Here is a 17,864-nt window from a genome sequence, read left to right as displayed (position 1 = left end):
GACCCATACACTTGCCCAAAGGATCTGATACAAGTCTTCAAGTATCCTCTTTCCATTCCTAATTTCTACGTGGAGGGCACCATCCTCCAGCCCAGACCCCAGGAGTCCCCTCATTGGCAATATGGACATCTTCAATCTCTAGACAAAGTGCGAGCACCCACTCTGCAGCCTGCCCAAGTTTACGCTGCTTAGAACATGGAATCAGATTTGAGAAATGTCCCTCCTCCTTAACAGAGTAACCTTAATAATGAATGACCTCGCCCTTCAGTTAGGACCCTGCCTTTTCATAATGCGGTGTGCCCTGAAGCACAGTCACACAGTATTCACAAAGTAGACCAGATGGCCAGTCTAGTCCCTGGCCAGGGCAGGCCTCCACAGACTTGGGCCTTCGCTGCAGTAACTTTGGGCAGCTCTGGATGACAGATGAGGCCTTGCTCTCGGAGGGGCTGCCCTCTGTCCGCAGCATCCAGAACCTGCTTCGGGTAACGGAAGGTGCCCTGCGTGCTGAAGAGGACCCAGCAAGGAGCTCCCTTCAGGACATGCCCAGCACCAGAGCAATGCAGAGACCGTAGGAAAGACAGCATGTGCCACGGAGACTGCCTTCAGGTCCAGGTAGTCAATAAAGTCCGGCAGGGGCGCCTGGGTGGCACAGCGGTTAAGCGTCTGCCTTCGGCTCAGGGCGTGATTCCGGTGTTATGGTATCGAGCCCCACATCAGGCTCCTCCGCTATGAGCCTGCTGCTTCCTCTCCCACTCCCCCTGCCTGTGTTCCCTCTCTCGCTGGCTGTCTCTATCTCTGTCGAATAAATAAATAAAATCTTTAAAAAAAATAAAAATAAAAATAAAGTCCGGCAAATTCACCTGTACGGATCTCACTGACCTTGGCAGGTTCGTGAGAGTGAAGGTTGGTGCCTAGGTCTCTGCCCGCATGGCGGCTGCACTCCACAGAGCACTGTGGCCTCTGCCAGGGCCCCCACATACTCTTCTGGCTCTAGAGCTGCGCCATCTTCCTCCAGCACCAGAAGGGGCAGGGGGGGAAGAGTTGGTCTACAGGTGTCAGGGTTCTCAGAACTTGGGCTGAGTTCCTCGAGACTGTGGCCAAATGCCCTTGGGTGGCCTGGTCTTGGCTCTGACAGCCTGCAGGTCTGTGTTCTTCACAAACCTAACATGACCGTGGTGAGGAAAAAAATAACATTGTATGACAGGATGCCAGCTTTAATACCGTTTCTGCAAAGAGGTGAGGATACAAAGAAATATACATATGTCTGTGTACATAAATACGTGAATTTTAAATACTTGGAAATGTTAAAGAGCTCATTTTAAGAGTCCTGAGGCAAAACCACCCCCTTCTCAACTTCCACTTTCTCCAGGCTCTGGAGGTGAGCCCTGGCTGGGGCTGGGAAGGCGGGCCCCTGGAGGGAGCCCTTACTCAGTCTCTCTGGCCCGGGCCCCAGCTCGCCCTCCCGAGGGGGCTCCGGAGGAGACTCTCCAGGCAAGGTCAAGGGCCCATCTGTCCTGGACTTGTCACGCCTCTGCCTGGTCCCCGGGTGAGGGCGGGCCTCCGCCCTTTGGGCTGCAGCGCCAGGTCCGACCGCTCGGGGCCGCGCACCCCGCCCCCGAGGCGCTCGGGGCCGTGGAGACTCCCGCCGCTGGGCTTCTTGCCACCAGGTGGCGCCACTCGGCTGCCCGCGCCCCTGCGGTCCAGGGAACCAAGAACCAAAGACCAATCTGAGCCAACCCGCCCGACCTGACTCCTCGGTCACACCGGCTCCGTGCCTAGTGCTAAGGGGGGCAGACGGTTTCAGCGGGATTACTGAACAGTCTCGTAAAAAACACTTTCCACCCCACCCACCACTCTCGCTTCAATTTAAAAATAAAAATAAACTGTGATAAGGGAAGTTGTTGGCGACAATGTAATAGTACAGAACAGCATGAATACTGACAGCAGTAGACGGCTCTGTTTAAGACGGAGCGTAGGTTCCAGAGTCTAAATGCGTTCGAATCCTACTTAATGACCTGGTGCACTAATCTCCGTATCCCCAAGGCTTCATCTGCAGATGCAGATAATTTACATAGAACCTACTTATGGAGTTGTGAACAGGAATTAAATGAATTGATACACTACATCTATATGTGTGTGTGTATGTAATATATGTATATATGAAATTATATCTCTACATGTAAAAGTATATGTATATATCTATAAATTGTTATTAAATACATGTAATATACATAAAGTTATAGAGATATGTGTAATAGTATACAAATGCCTAACATACTGAGCACCAATATTAGCTACATTGTATATTTCAGTATGCAACGTCTATGAATTACTAATTTTTAAAAACATCTTTCATTCAAGCAAGAGAAAGTCACACCTTTGGGGCTTTTTTGTTATCTTTTCATATGGAGATTTTAAAATGTTTCTAAAACTAGCGAAAATAGTATAATGAACCCCCATGGACCCATCACCTAGTTTCAATAATCATCAACACATGGCCAATTCTGTTTTGTCTATACTCCGTGTCCCCTCCCCCAGTCAGCTGGGTTATTCTAAAGCAAACCCCAGATCTCAAATTATTTCATTCCTACATACTTGACTATTGCACAGTAATTTTTAAAGCTCAGTGTTTATTTAATATTGCCTCTATGAATAATCTGTTGTATTCATCAGTCCGCGATTTCCCATGACACTGAGTATCTTTTCCACGGCAGCATTTGACACAGAAATTGGAACCGAATACTGATTTAGAGCAACAGTATATTTTGCTAGAAAAGTATTTCCACTTTGCAAAAGATGTGTTCTAAGGAAGGAACATTGCCTTCAGCCACTGGCTTCCTCCCAGTGAAAACCCAGAGGCTGCTCTTTTATCCATGGAGACCTAGCCCAGGCTGAATTATCACAGTCAGGGAAGGAGATTTCTCCTAATTACATAGTCAGACTCCTGCACTCAGAGCAGGATATGATCCATTTCAAGAAGGAAACCACTTCTCCAGACACTTAAAGGTTTTAGGATACACACCCAACACTCCAGGGGGTAAACCATTGTCTGCCTAGAGTGTTCCTGACACAGTACCAATGTCACTTTCACAATGAAAATATAACCAAATTTTTTTTCCTCGAGGCATTTGGAACGATGTTAGCATTTTAAACGATTGACATAAGATATACAGGTACATACACACCTGCCTAATATTCCTTGCATTGAGAGCCCTTTGAGACAGAAAAAAAAGATGGAAGCCAAACACATAATAAGGTCTTGTTTCAACGGTATCCTTTCGAAATTCAGCACTACTGTCACTACACACTGCCCGAGTGACAGACAGAGATAGGGGCAGGATCACAGTGCACTGAGGGGTAGTTTTGAGCTTCTTTGGAAAGGGTTATCTTATATCCGGTATGATTAATAACAGTAGCCAACAGCAGGGTGTCTCAGACTTTGTAATATTTATATTAGTGTTGATAAGGGAGTTTCACAAGAAAAGACTAATCCTCACGACCCTATGAAGTTGGGATTATACCCGTTTTACAAAGGAGGACCCTGCGACTAAAATGCAAGAGAATCCAGGAATACGCCCACGCCCAGACACACACACAGTATTCCAATTTGTAGTTTAATGAGCTAAGTGGATTCTCTTAGTGAATCAACAGTGGTATACAAATCTTGGTGCTGTTCTCTTGTTATATTTATAAAGTAGGCATCTGTCTTCCTCTCGTTCTCAAAACAGGAAAAAATGTAGCCATGTTATATCAAGCAGAGAGACTGTCTAGACCTAGGTATACAATTCCCAGTTTCCTCCATTCTCTTTTAGCAAGCTGACTGAGCTATCTAGCACAATGACTTTTTCTGATCGGTATTCTCCAATGTCTGGGTTAGGATTCCGAGAGCTCTCCAGTTCCTACAGCCTCTGCACCTTGAGGATGAGACTCTTTAGGGATCAATAGAGCTGAGCAGCAGCTGACTCTCCCCTGAATCCTTCCTTTTCTCAAGGGTGCAAGCCAGACATGAAGGTCTGGGGCAGTACAGTCTTGTAGGAACGAGGACCCTCACACACTTCCATGAGAGGGGCTAGGAGGTGACCATTATGTCCATGGCTGTTGGCAGATGGTCTGAAGCCGAGATCAAGAATTCCTCAGAATCCTTGTCTTCTTTCAAAATCTTGATCCTTCGGGCCACCTGGGTGGCTCAGTCAGCGTCTGACTCTTGGTCTCAGCTCAGGTCTTGATCTCAGGGTGGTGAGTTCAAGCCCTGTGTTGAGCTCCACACTGCGCATGGAGCCTACTTGAAATACGTACATACACACATAAAATAGAATCTTGACCTTCTAGTAAGATCCCCTTCTTCACATGACCTTGACGGCTTAGACACGTTTCCTACGCCCTTGCATTCCATTGGTTGATAGACTTGTTAGCCTCCCCACTCCATAACCAACACTGTGAAGGAGGAGATTGGCCCATTCATCTTCAAGTTCCTCAGGGCCCAACCTCATAGACAGTAGGTGCCCAATAAACATTGATGGACTTTATGACTCAGACCGTTGGGGCAACTTGGTATCACCTTGACTTGGCTCTTGCCTCATCTGCAGCTAACTCACATGCTGTGGTATTTTTTTACATCCTTCACACATCGCCTGGGGTCTTGTGTTTTGTTTTCTTGTTTTTAATACAAATGCTCCAGATCCCAGAGTTCCATGCCAAGTGAGGAATGTGCCAGCTTGACGTGTCCCTGGGGTACTATTAACTATAAAATTTACGAGCCACGAGAGGTGGGACAGGTGAGGAAAGAGTGCTCGCCGAATGCAGCTCTTGCCATCAGCCATCCGGTTTTTCCTCCTCGGACTTCCGTGCCCTTGGACTACAGCAGAGCGGTCTGCCTGGGTCACTCAACAAATAATACGTGGAGGAAAGCCCAAGCTGGCCTTCAGAGCTCAGAGTCATCCTCCCTGTTTGAAGCGGACTCTCTGTGTGACTGCCAACAATCCACAAGGGATGACGCTATGGCCCATGGGCTTATTTGTTAGAAAGGGGCAGCTTTTTGCTGACTGTTGTGCTCTGAGGGAGTCTGTTCCTCTTGCTGTTCCACCCAGCCCAGAGTTTGGCTGCCTTTCCAGTAGTGTCCCTAAAGTTAACATTTCTTCTTCCTATGCATTCCCACTAAGGCTTGCTGGAAAACACGCTGTGTGGCATGCCTCATCACTCATTCTTTGCCCACATCCATCCAGGACAGTTGTGTTGCTCGTGAGAATGTAATGCCTTGTCTGCGGTGGGCGGCAAGTCCCGCGTGAGCTGGAGTGTCCCAGCCCTCCTGACGTCTGCACACGGCCTCCCCACTTGGATCATCTTGCACACCACCAGGTCTATCTTCCTAGGATGCCTGCTCCCCTCAGGCCGCTCCTCTTTCAGGAACCTACAGTGGCTGTCCAGTGCCTACTGGGAAGGGAAAAAGCAGCGCCTTTGGTGAGTACCCGCTACCTTGTGTATCGGGGACTTACACATTCTTCTGGAGCCTGTGGGTCAGTGATATTCTCTTCTTTCATAAGACACAGACTTTGCAGCTCAGAGAGGTTAAGAAACTTGCTCCGAGTCATACACCTTGCAAGCAGTAGAGCCAGGACCAATCCTAAACTCCTCACCCTCAACGTGAGGGTAGAATACAGATTGCTAGAGCACTCTGGAATTCACACATTTCTTCCTCCGTGCCCACCTAACCAACACATCCTCACCTTCTAGTTTCCAGAGTCAGGTCATTCTCTGGAAGGCCCTCACAGCCCTGGCTCCTCCAGGCATGAATAAATACTGAAGGTGCACGTGTGTAAACAGCCTTCTCACAACTGGGAAAGGAAGTGGCAGGGTGAAGCTCCCCCTGGGAGCCTGCCCTCAGTCAGCACTCTCCAGCCGAAAGCCACCACCGGACACATCTCCAGTCAGCTGTGGGGTCAGGGGCTTGCTGCGCTGAAGGAGACTGCAGAGCCTCAGTGAGAGGGCGTCCAACGGAGCTGACGGTAGGATTTGGGACTGTGTTCGGTGATTCCGGGGAGGGCTCGGGAAGTGGGGCTCTGCTCTGGATTGGACGTTGTCAGGAAGCAGAGGTGCTGCTGTGATGGGGAACTTAATTCTCATCTAGAAGGCAGGAGGAGAGAAGCAAGCCTACAGCTACAAGGGAGGAAGAAGCAGCAGTCACTCGTATTACCCAGGAATAGGGGAATGTTAGGTGGTCATTTTTGCAATCTGCACCATTTCTTGCTTCTCATTATGGTCAGACATGATGACAGACGGGTCTTGCTTTTGTCTTGACTCACCACGGCCACAGAGTGGCCTTGGCTGACACAGGTGTTGTGCGAGGTCGACAAGAGTGTGCCACAGACTAGTCAGTCGTGTGAGGCCAGCTGCCTTTCTCTTCTCTCACTCCACTTTCTCTGTATTGCTGGTGTTATGGTTTACACATTGGATGTTCTCTCCCCAGAACCCTGTTTAGACCCTAGTTCTCTCCCTTCACTGAATTTCTGGCTCTTACATACAACTTAGCACTCCGTGTGTGTCCACAGGCCCATGGAGGCTGCACCCGAGTAGAGGGGTGCAGGCATTTCTGGAGAAGAGTGGGACCAGTGGGGAAGAGCTGACGGGCACGGGGAGCCGGAGCAGGCCCCCCATGTGACCACCCAGCCGAGTGTCACGGGGAGGGGGAGGGGGCGGAAAGGTATTCCTCCTTCCCGAAGCACCAAGGGCTGCTGGCACTTTGGGACTCTGAGGGGACATGCTGCTACCTTGTAGCTCGGGCAGAGGACTTTGTGCTAAGGCGCCTCCTAAAACCGGACAGGGCTGTCTCTGAAATCACTGGGGGAGACGTAGTGGAGCTGGGGGTGCTGCAGAGTGAAAGGCATATCTATTGTATGACCCAACGGACATCCACAGAACGGGAGACCAAGGCTATGCAATTTTTGTGTTTTACAAAAGCTCTTTTAAAGATTATAATACCCACTCACTGTAACAATTTAAACGAATTGAATGACAGAAAGATTTTTTTTAAACTCCTTTCTTCCTCCTCGGCCCAGTCCCACCCTCCTACAGTCACTGATGTTGGCGTATCAGTTCAGATCATTCCGGACTTTATGCTTATACAGAGTTGCCTATTTAGAGCCTCACCTTTGCTTTTTACAAAAACATGACCATGCTCTTCCTATTATTCTCCCTCTTGCTTATTTGCACTTAACAATATGTCCTCCACACCTTTCCAAGGTAATATGGATAAACGTGTGATTTATTTTTTTGGATGACTGCATAATATTCCATAGACTGGATGTACCATAATTTATGACGCCAGCCCAGCATGAATCCTGGGTTAGGGTTCTATCTTACCAGCTTCGCTTGCTAATGGTTACGTCTGGGCTAGTCCTGCTTAGTTGTAAGCTCTTAAATAACGAAGACCACGTCTGAAATACAAATTTCCTTCCTAGAACATCACTGCCTACACACATCACACATTTGACATGACATGAATATTCTTTTAATTTTGGAAATGCTCATAATGTCTTCTTTCCACTTGCTAAAAGGAAGACAGTTCTTAGGATGAGAGGCTCATATCTGGCACATTTACTGAGCAGGAGGAGATAATTTTTAATTTCCTAATCCCATATGGTCCAGTTTTTCTCCATATGTCAATCTCCCTCCCAACACGTGCCTCAGATTTTCCCATGAAAATACTGTTGTATCACTACAGAAACCGTTTAAGTGTAACCCTCCACGCCATAAAATAATTCAAGTTTCAGAGCGAGGCTGCCTAATCCAACACCCTGGTTTTGAAAGATGACCTGAGTGAGGCTTGAAGGGATTGACAATTTGCCAAAGTCACATGGCTGCTCAGCAGAGCAGAACCACCCCTGGGCCCCCTCCCCTGCAGGACACAGAGCCTCCAGGGCCTGGGGGTGCGGGGGGCTCAGCACACGGGCAACCATATTTTTATTGGAGGAGGATTTAAAAGTAGACTATTAATGCTTCTCAAAGACTGAAACAGGTAACTGGCTAGCGCCACTTGCTACCCACCTCTCTGAAGAGGGAACGCTTTCCGCCAGATGCCCAGTCTACAGCTCGTTTCTCCTCAGGGCTGCTCTGGTCCAGGCTTGCAGTTTTCTCTGGATCCAGCAGTGATTCGGGTGGTGAATGCGCCTTTTTCCTCACATTCCCACATGATGCCTGGCATTCCGGTGTGCCCTGGCTTGGGGTTGGAGCTGCTTACTATCTGGTTGTATAAAGGTGAAATCCCGCAGACATGGACAGAGAGAAGACCCTGGTCAGGAATGGATCCAGCCTATAAAATTTTTGAGATAGTTTTTAATGGGAAACAATACAAGACAATCTTATCTTTGCTATTTATACAAAAACGTATGAACCCATCTTTACTAGGCCCCCTCCTAGTGCCTTAGAAAAGGCCAGGCTCTGGCAAGTGAAGGGTGCTGAAGATTAATTTCCTTTAGTTTCAGGGTAAGATTGCCACTGGGCCTTACATAGGGTGAAGTAGGACATACCCAGGGCATGCTTTCTGATCCCCCATGTGTATTTGGACGAAGCCACTCAGACTCCTTTGGGAGGTAGTAGCACAGTAACCAGAAGCCCCCAGAGTATTCGGGACAGTTCCTATTTTAAATACTTTATGAGACCATATGTCAAATGATGCCCCTTGACTTTTCAAAAAAAGGTAGGCGATAATGTTATAGAATGGAAGCACGAAAGACAAAGAAAACAAAGCAAAAACAAAACAAAACAAAACAACCAACCCTCATCCCTTTCCCCACCAAATGAGTATAAATGGAGACAGAACTACCAATTGTTTCCTATGGGTGTTTTGTTTCCTGTCTCAGAATGGAATAAACAAACCCAGGAAGTACAAGAACAAAACAGAGCCTCTGCAGAGACAGAAGTCTCTGCCTGCTAGGAAAACAGCAGGAATCTTTAAAAAGAAATCATCTTCCTTTATTAGCTAGCAATAATTATGTTGCCAAGAAAATCCTGCCTCCTTAGACTTACCTTGGATAAGAAGCAAAATGTAGCCAGAAAGGAGGAGTTGGGTTCAAAAGACTAGAGAACCTTCTTCTAGTCCCCGTCCTCAGCTTTCCTTTCTGTGGTAACCAGACCCAAGATTTCAGAGCAGAATATCGAGGCAGCTGTGCTGTGTAGGTCTCCCATAACCAAAGACTCAGACTCATTATTCCACGGACTTCTAAAGGGCTGTCAGGGAACAGATGTGCAGTGAGAAGCTATTCTGCAAGCATTTATGAATCAACTATGAGGGTCAGGGAAGAGGAGCTCATTTTGCTTTCCAGGAAACACCCTCTTGCTGAAAGTCCGGCGATACTTTTCTGGCACTTCCAGAGCTAGCCAGTGCATTAGCGGCCTGTTCGTTATAGTGATAGTGATAACAGCATAGCTACTGTTCATGGAGACTTACTATGTGCTATAAATGTATCACCATGTTTCATCCTCATAAAAACCCTATCAGTATTCATTCCTGCTTTACCTACAAGAAAACAGGTTTAGAGATGTTAAGAAACATACCTAATATCATACAGCTAGTAAGTGCTAAATAAAGCTGGTACTCCAACTAGTTTTATCAGACTGCAAAAGCCATTCATTTAACCACTGCGCTTTCCTGTCTGCTTTAATGGACATTTGGTGGATTTCTGAGTGATTAACTAGAAAAACAGAATGACAGAAAGGGAGAAAGGGAGGAAGGGAGAGAAAGACAGGAAGAAAGAGAAAAGGAGGGAAGGAGGGAGGGAAGGGAAGGGAAGGGAAGAGAAGAGAAGAGAAGAGAAGAGAAGAGAAGAGAAGAGAAGAGAAAGAAGAGAAGAGGAGAAGAGAAGAGAAGAGAAGAGAAGAGAAGAGAAGAGAAGAGAAGGAGAAAGGAAGGAAAGAAGGAAGGGAGGGAGGAAAAAAAGAAAGAAAGAAAGAAAGAAAGGAAGGAAGAAAGAAAGAAAGAGAAAGAGAGAGAGAGGGAAGAAGGAAGGAAGAAGAAAGAAGGAAGGAAAGAGAGAGGAAGGGAGAAAGGGAGGGAGGGAGAAAGAAAGGAGGAAAGATTTGGTTAAACATATGCACAAAGATCAGCTAATCCCTGCACAGTGACGGGGTCAACAGAAACTGCTGTGGGCAAACTCCATTCCCTCACCAGTTCCAGCATCAGAATGACCCAGGCACACTCTGGAGAACAGTAAGGAGATTCCTCAGAAAGTTAAAAACAGGGGCACCTGGGTGGCACAGCAGTTAAGCTGCTGCCTTTGGCTCAGGGCGTGATCCCGGCCGTTATGGGATGGAGCCCCACATCAGGCTCCTCCGCTATGGGTCTGCTTCTTCCTCTCCCACTCCCCCTGCTTGTGTTCCCTCTCTCGCTGGCTGTCTCTGTCTCTGTCGAATAAATAAAGCAAATCTTTAAAAAAAAAAAAAAAAGGAAAGAAAGTAAAAAACAGAGCTGCCCTATGACCCAGCAATGGCACTACTAGGTATTTACCCAATGGATACAAACACACAGATTCAAAGGGGTACATGCACCCCAATGCTTATAGCAGCAGTATCAGCAATAGCCAGACTATGGAAAGAGCCCAAGTGTCCATCAACTGATTAATGGATAAAGACGATGTGATCTATCATCTATCTATCTATCTATCTATCTATCTATCTATCTATCTATCATCTATCAATCATCTATCTATATAGTGGAATAGTACTCAGCCATCAAAAGAATGAAATCTTGCCCTTTGCAATGACATTGATGGAGCTAGAGTGTATTATGCTAAGTGAAATAAGTCAGTCAGAGAAAGATAAATACCATATGATCTCACTCATATGTGGAATTTAAGAGACAAAACAGATGAGCATAGGAGAAAGGGAGGGGGAGGGGAGAGAGGAAAATAAACCACAAGAGACTCTTAACAATAGAGAACTGAGGGTTGATGGTGGGAGGTAGGTGGGGGATGGGCTAGATGGGCGAAGGGTATTAAGGAGGGCACCTGTTGTGATGAGCACTGGGTGTTGTATGTAAGTGAGGAATCACTGAATTCTACTCCAGAAACCAATATGCACTGTATGTTAACTGAGTGAAATTTAAATAGATGATAGATGTGATAGATAGATAGATGATAGATAGATAGATGATAGATAGATAGATAGATGATAGATAGATAAATAGATAGATGACAGATGGATGGATGTATGTATAGAAAGAAAGAAAGAAAGAAAGAAAGAAAGAAAGAAAGAAAGAAAGAAAGAAAGAAAGAAAAGAAAGAGCCTGGGCAGTTGGGAAAAAGGCCAATTGTTGGGCCCATTCCAAACTTACTGAGTCAGAGTCTCTGGGGATGGGGCCTAGGAATCCCCATGTTCCATGCCTCCCCCATCTGCCCCCTACTCCCAGGCAATTCTCTGCACCGCTGCTTGTGGGATGTCTGTGAACAGCTGCTGGTGGACGGCCATGTCTCCTGGATCACCTGGAAGACCCACTTGTCCTGGCATAAGTAGCAATAGATTTTTACTAGTCATCTGGGGCCATTTGGTTACCAGTTCCTATTGGAAAGACAAGTTAAATTTATTTCTTTTCCTCCACCATTTTCGAGTTGAGGACCTAGTTTAACAGTCATTGGGCCCAAATTCTGGAGTCCTTTTTGCAATGTCTGTGTCTGTGCGCAAACATGATTGGCAACCAGAAATAGTCCACCAGAAAGAGTAGCCATGATAAGTGTTGACCTAAGCTAACTATAATTTTCACATCTGCCCCTCATGCCACAACCCTGTACTGAAATTCTTTGAGCTCAGGAAGTTCTAAATAGCACTCAGTTTATGATAAAACACACTCTGTTGCCTCTCAGAAATGAGCTTTCATGAAGCAGAGGCAGAACTGTTCTAGTTAATGGGCTTTCAACAACATGAACACTGTACCAAGCTATGGGACAATGATTCTTTGTGTTTGGAGTTTGACATGTGGTGTAGGTCTTTAAAAGGGGTTACATCATTACACACTGTGGCATGTTCAACAATATCTCTCATTGTACACGCCCTTCTTATATTGCAACTTTGACACTCCTGCCCGTGAGAGGTGGGGTCTGTGTTCCCTTCCCCTGAGTCTGGGCAGGCTGGTAGCATGGCAGGAGTGACACTGTGTAAGGATATACCACCACTGATTTATTCATTCGCTTGTTGATGGACATTTGGTTGTTTCCAATTTTGTGCTATTAGAAATAAAGCTGCCGTGAACATTTGTGTGCAAGTCATTGTGTGGACATGTACTTTCTTTTCTCTAGGAGTAAATGGCTGGATCATATGGCAGGCGTATGGTTTAACTGTCAGGAAACTGCCAAATAATTTTTGCAAAGCGTTATACCATTTTACATACCTGCTAGAAGTGTATGAGAGTTCCAGTTCCTCCACTTCCTCAACAACATTTAATACATTCAGTCTTCTTGATCTAGCCATTCTAGTCGGTATGGAGTGGTATCTCACTGGGGTTTTAGTTTCCATTTCCGTAGTGACTAATGATGTTAAGCATCTATGCATGTGCTTATTGGTCATTCATGTATCTTCTTTGGTGAAAAGTCTATTCTAACATTTTTGACAAGTTTTAATAGGGTTATTTTCTTTTTCTCTTTCTTACATTAATTTTTTTTAGTTTTTAAAAAAGATTTACTTTATCTATTATCTATCTATCTATCTATCTATCTATCTATCTATCTATCTATCTACCTACCTACCTATCAGAGAGAGCGAGCGTACAAGCAGGGGGAGTGGCAGGCAGAGGGAGAAGCAGTCTCTCTGCTGAACAAAGAGCCCGATGAAGGACTCAATCCCAGGACCCTGGCCGAAGGCAGACGCTTAACTGACTGAGCCACCCAGGCACCCCAGGGTTGTTTTCTTTTGTTGTTTTGAAGGTTTGTTTATACTTTCCAGATACAAGTCCTTTATCAGATATGTACATGGCAAATATTTTCTCCTAGCCCATGGCTTTTCTTTTCATTCTTTCTAAGAGCAGATGTTCTTTAATTTTGATGAAGTCCAATTTATGAGTTTGTTCTTTTATACATCACGCTTTTGGTGTCATTACTAAGAAATCTTTACCTAAACCAAGTTCACAAAGATTTTTCTCCTATGTTTTGTCTACAAGTTTTATAGTTTTAGCTCTTTCTTACATTTAGGTCTATGACCCATCTTGAATTAATTTTTGTATGTGGTACAGAATATGCATTGGAAGTTCTTTTGTTTTTTGCTTTTGTAAATCCAATTGTTCCAGTAACATTTGTTGAAAGGACTATCCTTTTACCACTGAATTATCTTTTCATCTTTGTAAAATAATCATCAATGTATGTGTAGTGTAGATCTCTTTCCACATTCTTTATTCTGTTCCACTGATTTATTTCTATCTTGTGCCACCACCCACTGTGTTGATAAGTTTGAAACTAGATAGTTTTACTTCTCCAATTTTGTTCTTTTTCAAAGTTGTTTTGACTATTCTGGGTCCTTTGCATTTCATATAAATTTTTAGAACCAGGTTATAAATTTTAATTGAAAAAAAAAAAGCCTGCTGGGATTTTGATAGGGATTGACTTAAATTTACAGATCAATTGGCGAGAATTGACATTTTAACTATTTTGAGTCTTCTGACCCATGAAAAAGATAGACTTCTCGATTTACTTAGGTCTTCTTTCACCAATGCCTTATAGTTTTCAGTCTACAGGTCTTTAACACATATTTTGTCAGGTTCATTCCTTAAATAGTTCATATTTTTTATGCTCTTGTAAGTGGTACTTAATATTTTTTTCAATTTCTGATTATTTGTTGCTAGTATTCATTGACTTTTAAATTTTGAGTTCTATTTTTTAATTTCTTGTTTTTTTTTTATAGTTCTCTGTTCTTTTGTTATTAAAAGCATACCATAGGACGCCTGGGTGGGTCAGTCAGTTAAACGGCTGCCTTCGGCTCAGGTCATGATCCCAGGGTCCTCGGATCAAGTCCCACGACAGCTCCTTACTCGGTGAGGAGCCTGCTTCTCCCTCTGCCTGCCGCTCCTCCTGATTGTGCGCTCGCGCTCTCTCTCTGACAAATAAATAAATAAATAAATAAATGCATCCCATACTTGCTTCACTCCTGCAAAATCTTCTCATCTAAGAATGTGAAAGTGTTTTTTTTTAAATTTTCTTCTTCTCCCTGAATAGTCTGTTTCCTCTAGATTTCTTTGCTGTTGTTTGTTTGGGTCTTTATCTTCATGTTAAAGGGTTTTTGTTTGTTTGTTTTTTGGCAGTCCATTCATATTCAAGAGGAAGACACGGAAAAGCCAATTAGAAGTTCTGCATGCATGGGCAAGGATGGTTCGCCACTAGCCATCTCTGTAGGGTAACTTCCCATTTAAAAAAACAAAAAACCTAAAATGTCAGAATCTGTAATATTTTTGCCTTTAGCTAGACAGGTTCTCCAGAGGAGAATCCTCCAATCTTTTGCTAAGAGAGCATAATTCTAAGAAGGGAGAGAGAGCTGGATGAGGACAAGGGTTGGGGGGAGTCTCAGTTTCCCGCATGTAGAGTTTCACTTAATTTTCATTTTCAGAATTGTACTTCAACTCTCATCCTCTCCGTTTTTGCTCCTAAGTCTGCCTTCTCTAGTTGAATTTAAGAAAATGAACTTCCTTTCTCCTGGAGTACAGGAGAGGTAGTCCTCTATCAGGGTAGGGTATGGAAAGGAATCTGTGGTTTAATTGTTCCTTATAAAGTCTTTCAATAAATCATCCCGTTATGAGCCCTCTCTCCCCTCCAGCTATTTAAGAAAAATGGTGCCCCACTTCCTGAACTTGACAGAGTTCTGTGCAAATTGGTATATCTATTGGCATTTTCCTCTATAAGCTAGGTTACCACTTGTCCATCTGCTTCCCATTTTCTCATGTTTGTTGACATCTCTAATTCACTAGCTTCTCCTGTCCTGTGTGGATTTAAACATAAACATGTTTATCCTTTGCACAAGTGTGCAGGCCACAACATTTATCTAGAAGTCAAACAGTTTTTGAATTACCGATTAATAACTGTATGTGACAACCCCGACCCTTCATCCCATCCAATGAGGTTGTAGGGGTAAGTCTAACAGGAGTGAGGCTGAAAGGTGGAGTCTGGGTCACTCATTAATTAGCAATTTTAAAACAATATATGATAGTTTGTAAAGACAGATAAGGAAATGTGAATCACTATTTCTACAACCCTTCTATAATGACAAACTGGTTAAAAAAAATTGCAACATGTATGTCAGACAGAATGGCCCCAATATAAAAAGAATGAAAATTGCTTACACATCAATAAAAAGATGAACACCCAATAGAAACAAAGACAGTTAAAATATACAAAAATACATTGCAATAAATGTGCAAATAAAAATAATATGGAGCTAATTTTCACCTATCAGATTAACAAAGTTTAATAGTCTAACCTTTCATGGGGCACCTGGGTGGCTCATTTGGTTGGGCATCAGACTCTTGGTTTCAGCTGGGTCATGATCTCATAGGTTTTGAGAGGGAGACCCTGAGTGGGGCTCTGCCTTCAGTGGGGAGTCTGCTTGAAAGATTGTCTCCCTCTGCCCCCCCCCACCTCGTGCAAGCATGCTCTCTCTTAAAATAAACAAATCTTTAAAAAATACAGTTCAACTTTTCTTGGGGCGAGGGGTTCAATCTGACAATTCTGTCAAAATTTGAAATGTGAGTACTTTTTGACCAAGAAATTCTAATGCAGTGTATCATGAGCATATAAATGAGAGCTTGAAAAGCTATATGCAAAACCTATCCGCATTGGATTGATTAAATAAGTCACCATTCTATCTCACAGTGAATATTCTGCAGCAATCAAAAATAGTGAACTTAGGGATGATTTTCTTTTGATTATACAAGAATCTTTTGTAATAAGCATGTCTTACTTTTATGATAAGAAAAATTAAGAAAGCCATTTTTGTTTTATTCATTTAGAAGCAATTTAAAATAGTAGTTAAGAGTAAGACCTGGGTTCAAATCCTAGCACCACTCCCTTGTTCAACCTTCAGCAAGTTGCTTCATGTCTCTGTTGCTCAGTTTGCCATTATTATGTAAGGTTGTTTTAAGGAGTACATAAATTAATATATGTAAAATGCTTAGAAACTGCCTGGCATGCAACTTGATATGCACGAGCTATTATTTCATTTTGGAAAAACAAAGATTATTTAGTGATTTGTATTTAGGTTGTGTCAAAATGTCTCTGATGTCAAAACATCTGATTCAAAATGCCAATAGTCAATGGGACAAGAACAAAATTACAGTTTAAATATTAGAAAGGAAGAGACAAAATGTAATTATTTTCAAATGCTACAATTGTCTACCAAAGGAAATCCAAGATACTCAACTAAAAAATTTTCAGGATTAATAAGAGAATTCAGTAGAATGGAAAAATAAGGGTTAAATATTCTGAATTCAATAGCCTAACACTACAGTAGCTATAACTAGTCAGAAAATATAATGAAAGAAAAGCTTCAATTCACAGTAACAAAAACAAATAAATAAATAAAACACCTAGGGGTAAGTTTTACAAGAAATATATTAAACTCCACATAAACAGTATCACAAAAATATGCTGAAAGACTTAAAAGGAGACCTAGATCTCCTAGATGGAATAATGTAAATAACTTAATAATAATGTAAACGTGTATTTATATATTACATATTTATGTTTTACATATCACATTTACATAAGTGTAAATATATAATAATGTAAAAATATGTTGATTCCTCTCAAATTAAAGTGTAAATCTAATGCAATGCTAATGAAAATTCTGGACTTTTTTTTAACTTGACGAGTTGATCCTCAGCCTAGAGGATTAAATACTTGAGAATAGGCAAGAAAAGTATGAAAAAAAAGATGCATGAGGGTAGCTTAGTCTGCCAGGTATCAAATTAAAAGTATCGTACTGGTTCAGTGGGACAGATTAGAGAATACAAAACCAGATGCAAACATTATGGGGATTTAGCATATGGTAAAGGCCACCACCTGTGTGGGATTATTCCAGAAACTGTGAAGACAATTGATTATGCATAAAGAGAAAAATTAAATTAGATCTTTATGTTACACAGTACACAAAAATAAATTCCCAACTGGACCAAAACTCTTAAATTCCAAAAAAAAGAAACCATTAAACTATAGAAAAATATTTGTAGAACCTCGGAATAGGTTTTTGTCTTTCAAATAAGGATTCTGTAATCTATAAACCTCATGTTTTTTATTCAAAAAATTTACACGAACATGTAGGTAGGTTAATACACATAAAAAACAAAAAGTTGGAGGAAGACTGTAGACTGTACATACGTTAGACTGCGGACTATAATACGGTTAGAAGGTGGGATTACAGTGGACTTTCATCATCTGTTTTCTATTTTGGAGATGTTTGAATTTTGTCTGATTACCTTTGAAATCAGAAAAAAAAAGCAAATAAAATATATATTATGTACTCTGATGAAATATATCAATACTCTCAGAAGATAATGAAACAAAACAAGGCTATATGAAAAATGCTTTAATTTCCAAAATATTAAAATTCTGTGAATCCTACACTTACCATTCCACTATGTTCATTATGCTTGATTTGCTTTGATTTGCTGATAACTTTCCAAATATAGCATTCAGAACTGACCTAATATTCCAGAAATAGTCTGGCCAACCTACAAAACAGTAGCATGATCTGAAAACTAATGTTTCTCTCTCCTGATTTGGTCAGGGCTGTGTTAGCTGCATCACGGTGCAGTTTCATGCAGGCGTGGCTCCTTTTATTGTGCGCCACTTGAGTGCACTTTGGAGGCACCGCATTTCTTACTAACTGAAGGTTTGGGGCAACCC

The 17,864-nt window shown here is 42.9% G+C and overlaps 1 long non-coding RNA gene across 5 annotated transcripts in view; it reads right to left on the bottom strand.

Annotated features, from left to right (window-relative positions):
* Nucleotides 1-17,864, bottom strand: part of LOC113241508 (uncharacterized) — a 79,860-nt gene that overhangs the window by 55,326 nt on the left and 6,670 nt on the right. For 4 of the 5 annotated variants that reach the window (XR_007190793.2, XR_008958245.1, XR_008958246.1 and 1 more), the window contains exons 2-3: nt 9,022-17,434; nt 8,041-8,305 (exon numbers count right to left, since the gene is read on the bottom strand). This is a non-coding gene — a long non-coding RNA (uncharacterized LOC113241508). The remainder of the gene's footprint in view (nt 1-8,040; nt 8,306-9,021; nt 17,435-17,864) is intronic. The other variant, XR_008958247.1, reaches the window with a different exon arrangement.

This window comes from Ursus arctos, unplaced genomic scaffold, assembly GCF_023065955.2.
Source record: "Ursus arctos isolate Adak ecotype North America unplaced genomic scaffold, UrsArc2.0 scaffold_8, whole genome shotgun sequence".
Classification (NCBI taxonomy): Eukaryota; Metazoa; Chordata; class Mammalia; order Carnivora; family Ursidae; genus Ursus; species Ursus arctos.
This window is presented reverse-complemented; position numbering and strand designations above follow the sequence as displayed.